This window comes from Ascaphus truei, chromosome 19 (assembly GCF_040206685.1).
Source record: "Ascaphus truei isolate aAscTru1 chromosome 19, aAscTru1.hap1, whole genome shotgun sequence".
In the NCBI taxonomy this organism is placed as follows: Eukaryota; Metazoa; Chordata; class Amphibia; order Anura; family Ascaphidae; genus Ascaphus; species Ascaphus truei.
Window position 1 is genome coordinate 41,478,996 of NC_134501.1, and position 12,622 is coordinate 41,491,617.

Genomic DNA, 12,622 nt, shown 5'->3' on the forward strand with positions numbered 1-12,622 from the left:
TATATATAAATATATATTTATGCACTGTATATGAGCTGGCGATTTCTAAGTCTGTGGTTCCGAGAGGGGGTAACCAGGCTCACTAATAAAGGTCAAGCCACTTGGCTGCCAGAATGCCCTGCTTCAGCACAGACCAGAAAGGCATTGTGATAAGCGTATCCCCGGTATAGTCAGGGGTTAATGGGAGTCGTCCCCGTCCCCCCAGTATACGGCCAGAACCATGGACCCGGTACTTGTGGTTCGGACTGTCTCCAACCAGCCATAATGTTGTGAGAGTGAAATTATGTCTAAGTCCAGCTTTGGTACATTAGAAGCAACTCTGAAACTTAACCTATGCGTTTTTCGAAGCTACTTTTTGGCTAACTTCTTATAGGAAGGTCTAGGAGCTCTGAAAATGAACGTGCGCGTCTTTCACTCTTCCCGAGGGACTTAGAAGAATTTTGTGATATTTTTTATTAAAATGGTGTATAAGGGTATATATATATAAATATATTTTATGCACTGTATATGAGCTGGCGATTTCTAAGTCTGTGGTTCCGAGAGGGGGTAACCAGGCTCACTAATAAAGGTCAAGCCACTTGGCTGCCAGAATGCCCTCCTTCAGCACAGACCAGAAAGGCATTGTGATAAGCGTATCCCCGGTATAGTCAGGGGTTAATGGGAGTCGTCCCCGTCCCCTCAGTATACGGCCAGAACCATGGACCCGGTACTTGTGGTTCGGACTGTCTCCAACCAGCCATAATGTTGTGAGAGTGAAATTATGTCTAAGTCCAGCTTTGGTACATTAGAAGCAACTCTGAAACTTAACCTAAGTGTTTTTCGAAGCTACTTTTTGGCTAACTTCTTATAGAAAGGTCTAGGAGCTCTGAAAATGAACGTGCGCGTCTTTCACTCTTCCCGAGGGACTTAGAAGAATTTTGTGATATTTTTTTATTAAAATGGTGTATAAGGGTATATATATAAATATATATTTATGCACTGTATATGAGCTGGCGATTTCTATGTCTGTGGTTCCGAGAGGGGGTAACCAGGCTCACTAATAAAGGTCAAGCCACTTGGCTGCCGGAATGCCCTGCTTCAGCACAGACCAGAAAGGCATTGTGATAAGCGTATCCCCGGTATAGTCAGGGGTTAATGGGAGTCGTCCCCGTCCCCCCAGTATACGGCCAGAACCATGGACCCGGTACTTGTGGTTCGGACTGTCTCCAACCAGCCATAATGTTGTGAGAGTGAAATTATGTCTAAGTCCAGCTTTGGTACATTAGAAGCAACTCTGAAACTTAACCTAAGCGTTTTTCGAAGCTACTTTTTGGCTAACTTCTTATAGGAAGGTCTAGGAGCTCTGAAAATTAACGTGCGCGTCTTTCACTCTTCCCGAGGGACTTAGAAGAATTTTGTGATATTTTTTATTAAAATGGTGTATAAGGGTATATATATATAAATATATTTTATGCACTGTATATGAGCTGGCGATTTCTAAGTCTGTGGTTCCGAGAGGGGGTAACCAGGCTTACTAATAAAGGTCAAGCCACTTGGCTGCCAGAATGCCCTCCTTCAGTACAGACCAGAAAGGCATTGTGATAAGCGTATCCCCGGTATAGTCAGGGGTTAATGGGAGTCGTCCCCGTCCCCCCAGTATACGCCCAGAACCATGGACCCGGTACTTGTGGTTCGGACTGTCTCCAACCAGCCATAATGTTGTGAGAGTGAAATTATGTCTAAGTCCAGCTTTGGTACATTAGAAGCAACTCTGAAACTTAACCTAAGCGTTTTTCGAAGCTACTTTTTGGCTAACTTCTTATAGGAAGGTCTAGGAGCTCTGAAAATGAACGTGCGCGTCTTTCACTCTTCCCGAGGGACTTAGAAGAATTTTGTGATATTTTTTATTAAAATGGTGTATAAGGGTATATATATAAATATATTTTATGCACTGTATATGAGCTGGCGATTTCTAAGTCTGTGGTTCCGAGAGGGGGTAACCAGGCTCACTAATAAAGGTCAAGCCACTTGGCTGCCAGAATGCCCTGCTTCAGCACAGACCAGAAAGGCATTGTGATAAGCGTATCCCCGGTATAGTCAGGGGTTAATGGGAGTCGTCCCCGTCCCCTCAGTATACGGCCAGAACCATGGACCCGGTACTTGTGGTTCGGACTGTCTCCAACCAGCCATAATGTTGTGAGAGTGAAATTATGTCTAAGTCCAGCTTTGGTACATTAGAAGCAACTCTGAAACTTAACCTAAGCGTTTTTCGAAGCTACTTTTTGGCTAACTTCTTATAGGAAGGTCTAGGAGCTCTGAAAATGAATGTGCGCGTCTTTCACTCTTCCCGAGGGACAGAAGAATTTTGTGATATTTTTTTATTAAAATGGTGTATAAGGGTATATATTTAAATATATATTTATGCACTGTATATGAGCTGGCGATTTCTAAGTCTGTGGTTCCGAGAGGGGGTAACCAGGCTCACTAATAAAGGTCAAGCCACTTGGCTGCCAGAATGCCCTCCTTCAGCACAGACCAGAAAGGCATTGTGATAAGCGTATCCCCGGTATAGTCAGGGGTTAATGGGAGTCGTCCACGTGCCCTCAGTATACGGCCAGAACCATGGACCCGGTACTTGTGGTTCGGACTGTCTCCAACCAGCCATAATGTTGTGAGAGTGAAATTATGTCTAAGTCCAGCTTTGGTACATTAGAAGCAACTCTGAAACTTAACCTAAGCGTTTTTCGAAGCTACTTTTTGGCTAACTTCTTATAGGAAGGTCTAGGAGCTCTGAAAATGAACGTGCGCGTCTTTCACTCTTCCCGAGGGACAGAAGAATTTTGTGATATTTTTTTATTAAAATGGTGTATAAGGGTATATATTTAAATATATATTTATGCACTGTATATGAGCTGGCGATTTCTAAGTCTGTGGTTCCGAGAGGGGGTAACCAGGCTCACTAATAAAGGTCAAGCCACTTGGCTGCCAGAATGCCCTCCTTCAGCACAGACCAGAAAGGCATTGTGATAAGCGTATCCCCGGTATAGTCAGGGGTTAATGGGAGTCGTCCACGTGCCCTCAGTATACGGCCAGAACCATGGACCCGGTACTTGTGGTTCGGACTGTCTCCAACCAGCCATAATGTTGTGAGAGTGAAATTATGTCTAAGTCCAGCTTTGGTACATTAGAAGCAACTCTGAAACTTAACCTAAGCGTTTTTCGAAGCTACTTTTTGGCTAACTTCTTATAGGAAGGTCTAGGAGCTCTGAAAATGAACGTGCGCGTCTTTCACTCTTCACGAGGGACTTAGAAGAATTTTGTGATATTTTTTATTAAAATGGTGTATAAGGGTATATATATAAATATATTTTATGCACTGTATATGAGCTGGCGATTTCTAAGTCTGTGGTTCCGAGAGGGGGTAACCAGGCTCACTAATAAAGGTCAAGCCACTTGGCTGCCAGAATGCCCTGCTTCAGCACAGACCAGAAAGGCATTGTGATAAGCGTATCCCCGGTATAGTCAGGGGTTAATGGGAGTCGTCCCCGTCCCCTCAGTATACGGCCAGAACCATGGACCCGGTACTTGTGGTTCGGACTGTCTCCAACCAGCCATAATGTTGTGAGAGTGAAATTATGTCTAAGTCCAGCTTTGGTACATTAGAAGCAACTCTGAAACTTAACCTAAGCGTTTTTCGAAGCTACTTTTTGGCTAACTTCTTATAGGAAGGTCTAGGAGCTCTGAAAATGAACGTGCGCGTCTTTCACTCTTCCCGAGGGACTTAGAAGAATTTTGTGATATTTTTTATTAAAATGGTGTATAAGGGTATATATATAAATATATTTTATGCACTGTATATGAGCTGGCGATTTCTAAGTCTGTGGTTCCGAGAGGGGGTAACCAGGCTCACTAATAAAGGTCAAGCCACTTGGCTGCCAGAATGCCCTGCTTCAGCACAGACCAGAAAGGCATTGTGATAAGCGTATCCCCGGTATAGTCAGGGGTTAATGGGAGTCGTCCCCGTCCCCTCAGTATACGGCCAGAACCATGGACCCGGTACTTGTGGTTCGGACTGTCTCCAACCAGCCATAATGTTGTGAGAGTGAAATTATGTCTAAGTCCAGCTTTGGTACATTAGAAGCAACTCTGAAACTTAACCTAAGCGTTTTTCGAAGCTACTTTTTGGCTAACTTCTTATAGGAAGGTCTAGGAGCTCTGAAAATGAATGTGCGCGTCTTTCACTCTTCCCGAGGGACAGAAGAATTTTGTGATATTTTTTTATTAAAATGGTGTATAAGGGTATATATTTAAATATATATTTATGCACTGTATATGAGCTGGCGATTTCTAAGTCTGTGGTTCCGAGAGGGGGTAACCAGGCTCACTAATAAAGGTCAAGCCACTTGGCTGCCAGAATGCCCTCCTTCAGCACAGACCAGAAAGGCATTGTGATAAGCGTATCCCCGGTATAGTCAGGGGTTAATGGGAGTCGTCCACGTGCCCTCAGTATACGGCCAGAACCATGGACCCGGTACTTGTGGTTCGGACTGTCTCCAACCAGCCATAATGTTGTGAGAGTGAAATTATGTCTAAGTCCAGCTTTGGTACATTAGAAGCAACTCTGAAACTTAACCTAAGCGTTTTTCGAAGCTACTTTTTGGCTAACTTCTTATAGGAAGGTCTAGGAGCTCTGAAAATGAACGTGCGCGTCTTTCACTCTTCACGAGGGACTTAGAAGAATTTTGTGATATTTTTTATTAAAATGGTGTATAAGGGTATATATATAAATATATTTTATGCACTGTATATGAGCTGGCGATTTCTAAGTCTGTGGTTCCGAGAGGGGGTAACCAGGCTCACTAATAAAGGTCAAGCCACTTGGCTGCCAGAATGCCCTGCTTCAGCACAGACCAGAAAGGCATTGTGATAAGCGTATCCCCGGTATAGTCAGGGGTTAATGGGAGTCGTCCCCGTCCCCTCAGTATACGGCCAGAACCATGGACCCGGTACTTGTGGTTCGGACTGTCTCCAACCAGCCATAATGTTGTGAGAGTGAAATTATGTCTAAGTCCAGCTTTGGTACATTAGAAGCAACTCTGAAACTTAACCTAAGCGTTTTTCGAAGCTACTTTTTGGCTAACTTCTTATAGGAAGGTCTAGGAGCTCTGAAAATGAACGTGCGCGTCTTTCACTCTTCCCGAGGGACTTAGAAGAATTTTGTGATATTTTTTATTAAAATGGTGTATAAGGGTATATATATAAATATATTTTATGCACTGTATATGAGCTGGCTATTTCTAAGTCTGTGGTTCCGAGAGGGGGTAACCAGGCTCACTAATAAAGGTCAAGCCACTTGGCTGCCAGAATGCCCTCCTTCAGCACAGACCAGAAAGGCATTGTGATAAGCGTATCCCCGGTATAGTCAGGGGTTAATGGGAGTCGTCCACGTGCCCTCAGTATACGGCCAGAACCATGGACCCGGTACTTGTGGTTCGGACTGTCTCCAACCAGCCATAATGTTGTGAGAGTGAAATTATGTCTAAGTCCAGCTTTGGTACATTAGAAGCAACTCTGAAACTTAACCTAAGCGTTTTTCGAAGCTACTTTTTGGCTAACTTCTTATAGGAAGGTCTAGGAGCTCTGAAAATGAATGTGCGCGTCTTTCACTCTTCCCGAGGGACAGAAGAATTTTGTGATATTTTTTATTAAAATGGTGTATAAGGGTATATATTTAAATATATATTTATGCACTGTATATGAGCTGGCGATTTCTAAGTCTGTGGTTCCGAGAGGGGGTAACCAGGCTCACTAATAAAGGTCAAGCCACTTGGCTGCCAGAATGCCCTCCTTCAGCACAGACCAGAAAGGCATTGTGATAAGCGTATCCCCGGTATAGTCAGGGGTTAATGGGAGTCGTCCACGTGCCCTCAGTATACGGCCAGAACCATGGACCCGGTACTTGTGGTTCGGACTGTCTCCAACCAGCCATAATGTTGTGAGAGTGAAATTATGTCTAAGTCCAGCTTTGGTACATTAGAAGCAACTCTGAAACTTAACCTAAGCGTTTTTCGAAGCTACTTTTTGGCTAACTTCTTATAGGAAGGTCTAGGAGCTCTGAAAATGAACGTGCGCGTCTTTCACTCTTCCCGAGGGACAGAAGAATTTTGTGATATTTTTTTATTAAAATGGTGTATAAGGGTATATATTTAAATATATATTTATGCACTGTATATGAGCTGGCGATTTCTAAGTCTGTGGTTCCGAGAGGGGGTAACCAGGCTCACTAATAAAGGTCAAGCCACTTGGCTGCCAGAATGCCCTCCTTCAGCACAGACCAGAAAGGCATTGTGATAAGCGTATCCCCGGTATAGTCAGGGGTTAATGGGAGTCGTCCACGTGCCCTCAGTATACGGCCAGAACCATGGACCCGGTACTTGTGGTTCGGACTGTCTCCAACCAGCCATAATGTTGTGAGAGTGAAATTATGTCTAAGTCCAGCTTTGGTACATTAGAAGCAACTCTGAAACTTAACCTAAGCGTTTTTCGAAGCTACTTTTTGGCTAACTTCTTATAGGAAGGTCTAGGAGCTCTGAAAATGAACGTGCGCGTCTTTCACTCTTCACGAGGGACTTAGAAGAATTTTGTGATATTTTTTATTAAAATGGTGTATAAGGGTATATATATAAATATATTTTATGCACTGTATATGAGCTGGCGATTTCTAAGTCTGTGGTTCCGAGAGGGGGTAACCAGGCTCACTAATAAAGGTCAAGCCACTTGGCTGCCAGAATGCCCTGCTTCAGCACAGACCAGAAAGGCATTGTGATAAGCGTATCCCCGGTATAGTCAGGGGTTAATGGGAGTCGTCCCCGTCCCCTCAGTATACGGCCAGAACCATGGACCCGGTACTTGTGGTTCGGACTGTCTCCAACCAGCCATAATGTTGTGAGAGTGAAATTATGTCTAAGTCCAGCTTTGGTACATTAGAAGCAACTCTGAAACTTAACCTAAGCGTTTTTCGAAGCTACTTTTTGGCTAACTTCTTATAGGAAGGTCTAGGAGCTCTGAAAATGAACGTGCGCGTCTTTCACTCTTCCCGAGGGACTTAGAAGAATTTTGTGATATTTTTTATTAAAATGGTGTATAAGGGTATATATATAAATATATTTTATGCACTGTATATGAGCTGGCGATTTCTAAGTCTGTGGTTCCGAGAGGGGGTAACCAGGCTCACTAATAAAGGTCAAGCCACTTGGCTGCCAGAATGCCCTGCTTCAGCACAGACCAGAAAGGCATTGTGATAAGCGTATCCCCGGTATAGTCAGGGGTTAATGGGAGTCGTCCCCGTCCCCTCAGTATACGGCCAGAACCATGGACCCGGTACTTGTGGTTCGGACTGTCTCCAACCAGCCATAATGTTGTGAGAGTGAAATTATGTCTAAGTCCAGCTTTGGTACATTAGAAGCAACTCTGAAACTTAACCTAAGCGTTTTTCGAAGCTACTTTTTGGCTAACTTCTTATAGGAAGGTCTAGGAGCTCTGAAAATGAATGTGCGCGTCTTTCACTCTTCCCGAGGGACAGAAGAATTTTGTGATATTTTTTTATTAAAATGGTGTATAAGGGTATATATTTAAATATATATTTATGCACTGTATATGAGCTGGCGATTTCTAAGTCTGTGGTTCCGAGAGGGGGTAACCAGGCTCACTAATAAAGGTCAAGCCACTTGGCTGCCAGAATGCCCTCCTTCAGCACAGACCAGAAAGGCATTGTGATAAGCGTATCCCCGGTATAGTCAGGGGTTAATGGGAGTCGTCCACGTGCCCTCAGTATACGGCCAGAACCATGGACCCGGTACTTGTGGTTCGGACTGTCTCCAACCAGCCATAATGTTGTGAGAGTGAAATTATGTCTAAGTCCAGCTTTGGTACATTAGAAGCAACTCTGAAACTTAACCTAAGCGTTTTTCGAAGCTACTTTTTGGCTAACTTCTTATAGGAAGGTCTAGGAGCTCTGAAAATGAACGTGCGCGTCTTTCACTCTTCACGAGGGACTTAGAAGAATTTTGTGATATTTTTTATTAAAATGGTGTATAAGGGTATATATATAAATATATTTTATGCACTGTATATGAGCTGGCGATTTCTAAGTCTGTGGTTCCGAGAGGGGGTAACCAGGCTCACTAATAAAGGTCAAGCCACTTGGCTGCCAGAATGCCCTGCTTCAGCACAGACCAGAAAGGCATTGTGATAAGCGTATCCCCGGTATAGTCAGGGGTTAATGGGAGTCGTCCCCGTCCCCTCAGTATACGGCCAGAACCATGGACCCGGTACTTGTGGTTCGGACTGTCTCCAACCAGCCATAATGTTGTGAGAGTGAAATTATGTCTAAGTCCAGCTTTGGTACATTAGAAGCAACTCTGAAACTTAACCTAAGCGTTTTTCGAAGCTACTTTTTGGCTAACTTCTTATAGGAAGGTCTAGGAGCTCTGAAAATGAACGTGCGCGTCTTTCACTCTTCCCGAGGGACTTAGAAGAATTTTGTGATATTTTTTATTAAAATGGTGTATAAGGGTATATATATAAATATATTTTATGCACTGTATATGAGCTGGCTATTTCTAAGTCTGTGGTTCCGAGAGGGGGTAACCAGGCTCACTAATAAAGGTCAAGCCACTTGGCTGCCAGAATGCCCTCCTTCAGCACAGACCAGAAAGGCATTGTGATAAGCGTATCCCCGGTATAGTCAGGGGTTAATGGGAGTCGTCCACGTGCCCTCAGTATACGGCCAGAACCATGGACCCGGTACTTGTGGTTCGGACTGTCTCCAACCAGCCATAATGTTGTGAGAGTGAAATTATGTCTAAGTCCAGCTTTGGTACATTAGAAGCAACTCTGAAACTTAACCTAAGCGTTTTTCGAAGCTACTTTTTGGCTAACTTCTTATAGGAAGGTCTAGGAGCTCTGAAAATGAATGTGCGCGTCTTTCACTCTTCCCGAGGGACAGAAGAATTTTGTGATATTTTTTATTAAAATGGTGTATAAGGGTATATATTTAAATATATATTTATGCACTGTATATGAGCTGGCGATTTCTAAGTCTGTGGTTCCGAGAGGGGGTAACCAGGCTCACTAATAAAGGTCAAGCCACTTGGCTGCCAGAATGCCCTGCTTCAGCACAGACCAGAAAGGCATTGTGATAAGCGTATCCCCGGTATAGTCAGGGGTTAATGGGAGTCGTCCCCGTCCCCTCAGTATACGGCCAGAACCATGGACCCGGTACTTGTGGTTCGGACTGTCTCCAACCAGCCATAATGTTGTGAGAGTGAAATTATGTCTAAGTCCAGCTTTGGTACATTAGAAGCAACTCTGAAACTTAACCTAAGCGTTTTTCGAAGCTACTTTTTGGCTAACTTCTTATAGGAAGGTCTAGGAGCTCTGAAAATGAACGTGCGCGTCTTTCACTCTTCCCGAGGGACTTAGAAGAATTTTGTGATATTTTTTATTAAAATGGTGTATAAGGGTATATATATATAAATATATTTTATGCACTGTATATGAGCTGGCGATTTCTAAGTCTGTGGTTCCGAGAGGGGGTAACCAGGCTCACTAATAAAGGTCAAGCCACTTGGCTGCCAGAATGCCCTCCTTCAGCACAGACCAGAAAGGCATTGTGATAAGCGTATCCCCGGTATAGTCAGGGGTTAATGGGAGTCGTCCACGTGCCCTCAGTATACGGCCAGAACCATGGACCCGGTACTTGTGGTTCGGACTGTCTCCAACCAGCCATAATGTTGTGAGAGTGAAATTATGTCTAAGTCCAGCTTTGGTACATTAGAAGCAACTCTGAAACTTAACCTAAGCGTTTTTCGAAGCTACTTTTTGGCTAACTTCTTATAGGAAGGTCTAGGAGCTCTGAAAATGAATGTGCGCGTCTTTCACTCTTCCCGAGGGACAGAAGAATTTTGTGATATTTTTTTATTAAAATGGTGTATAAGGGTATATATTTAAATATATATTTATGCACTGTATATGAGCTGGCGATTTCTAAGTCTGTGGTTCCGAGAGGGGGTAACCAGGCTCACTAATAAAGGTCAAGCCACTTGGCTGCCAGAATGCCCTCCTTCAGCACAGACCAGAAAGGCATTGTGATAAGCGTATATCCCCGGTATAGTCAGGGGTTAATGGGAGTCGTCCACGTGCCCTCAGTATACGGCCAGAACCATGGACCCGGTACTTGTGGTTCGGACTGTCTCCAACCAGCCATAATGTTGTGAGAGTGAAATTATGTCTAAGTCCAGCTTTGGTACATTAGAAGCAACTCTGAAACTTAACCTAAGCGTTTTTCGAAGCTACTTTTTGGCTAACTTCTTATAGGAAGGTCTAGGAGCTCTGAAAATGAACGTGCGCGTCTTTCACTCTTCACGAGGGACTTAGAAGAATTTTGTGATATTTTTTATTAAAATGGTGTATAAGGGTATATATATAAATATATTTTATGCACTGTATATGAGCTGGCGATTTCTAAGTCTGTGGTTCCGAGAGGGGGTAACCAGGCTCACTAATAAAGGTCAAGCCACTTGGCTGCCAGAATGCCCTGCTTCAGCACAGACCAGAAAGGCATTGTGATAAGCGTATCCCCGGTATAGTCAGGGGTTAATGGGAGTCGTCCCCGTCCCCTCAGTATACGGCCAGAACCATGGACCCGGTACTTGTGGTTCGGACTGTCTCCAACCAGCCATAATGTTGTGAGAGTGAAATTATGTCTAAGTCCAGCTTTGGTACATTAGAAGCAACTCTGAAACTTAACCTAAGCGTTTTTCGAAGCTACTTTTTGGCTAACTTCTTATAGGAAGGTCTAGGAGCTCTGAAAATGAACGTGCGCGTCTTTCACTCTTCCCGAGGGACTTAGAAGAATTTTGTGATATTTTTTATTAAAATGGTGTATAAGGGTATATATATATAAATATATTTTATGCACTGTATATGAGCTGGCGATTTCTAAGTCTGTGGTTCCGAGAGGGGGTAACCAGGCTCACTAATAAAGGTCAAGCCACTTGGCTGCCAGAATGCCCTCCTTCAGCACAGACCAGAAAGGCATTGTGATAAGCGTATCCCCGGTATAGTCAGGGGTTAATGGGAGTCGTCCACGTGCCCTCAGTATACGGCCAGAACCATGGACCCGGTACTTGTGGTTCGGACTGTCTCCAACCAGCCATAATGTTGTGAGAGTGAAATTATGTCTAAGTCCAGCTTTGGTACATTAGAAGCAACTCTGAAACTTAACCTAAGCGTTTTTCGAAGCTACTTTTTGGCTAACTTCTTATAGGAAGGTCTAGGAGCTCTGAAAATGAATGTGCGCGTCTTTCACTCTTCCCGAGGGACAGAAGAATTTTGTGATATTTTTTTATTAAAATGGTGTATAAGGGTATATATTTAAATATTTATTTATGCACTGTATATGAGCTGGCGATTTCTAAGTCTGTGGTTCCGAGAGGGGGTAACCAGGCTCACTAATAAAGGTCAAGCCACTTGGCTGCCAGAATGCCCTCCTTCAGCACAGACCAGAAAGGCATTGTGATAAGCGTATCCCCGGTATAGTCAGGGGTTAATGGGAGTCGTCCACGTGCCCTCAGTATACGGCCAGAACCATGGACCCGGTACTTGTGGTTCGGACTGTCTCCAACCAGCCATAATGTTGTGAGAGTGAAATTATGTCTAAGTCCAGCTTTGGTACATTAGAAGCAACTCTGAAACTTAACCTAAGCGTTTTTCGAAGCTACTTTTTGGCTAACTTCTTATAGGAAGGTCTAGGAGCTCTGAAAATGAACGTGCGCGTCTTTCACTCTTCACGAGGGACTTAGAAGAATTTTGTGATATTTTTTATTAAAATGGTGTATAAGGGTATATATATAAATATATTTTATGCACTGTATATGAGCTGGCGATTTCTAAGTCTGTGGTTCCGAGAGGGGGTAACCAGGCTCACTAATAAAGGTCAAGCCACTTGGCTGCCAGAATGCCCTGCTTCAGCACAGACCAGAAAGGCATTGTGATAAGCGTATCCCCGGTATAGTCAGGGGTTAATGGGAGTCGTCCCCGTCCCCTCAGTATACGGCCAGAACCATGGACCCGGTACTTGTGGTTCGGACTGTCTCCAACCAGCCATAATGTTGTGAGAGTGAAATTATGTCTAAGTCCAGCTTTGGTACATTAGAAGCAACTCTGAAACTTAACCTAAGCGTTTTTCGAAGCTACTTTTTGGCTAACTTCTTATAGGAAGGTCTAGGAGCTCTGAAAATGAACGTGCGCGTCTTTCACTCTTCCCGAGGGACTTAGAAGAATTTTGTGATATTTTTTATTAAAATGGTGTATAAGGGTATATATATAAATATATTTTATGCACTGTATATGAGCTGGCTATTTCTAAGTCTGTGGTTCCGAGAGGGGGTAACCAGGCTCACTAATAAAGGTCAAGCCACTTGGCTGCCAGAATGCCCTCCTTCAGCACAGACCAGAAAGGCATTGTGATAAGCGTATCCCCGGTATAGTCAGGGGTTAATGGGAGTCGTCCACGTGCCCTCAGTATACGGCCAGAACCATGGACCCGGTACTTGTGGTTCGGACTGTCTCCAACCAGCCA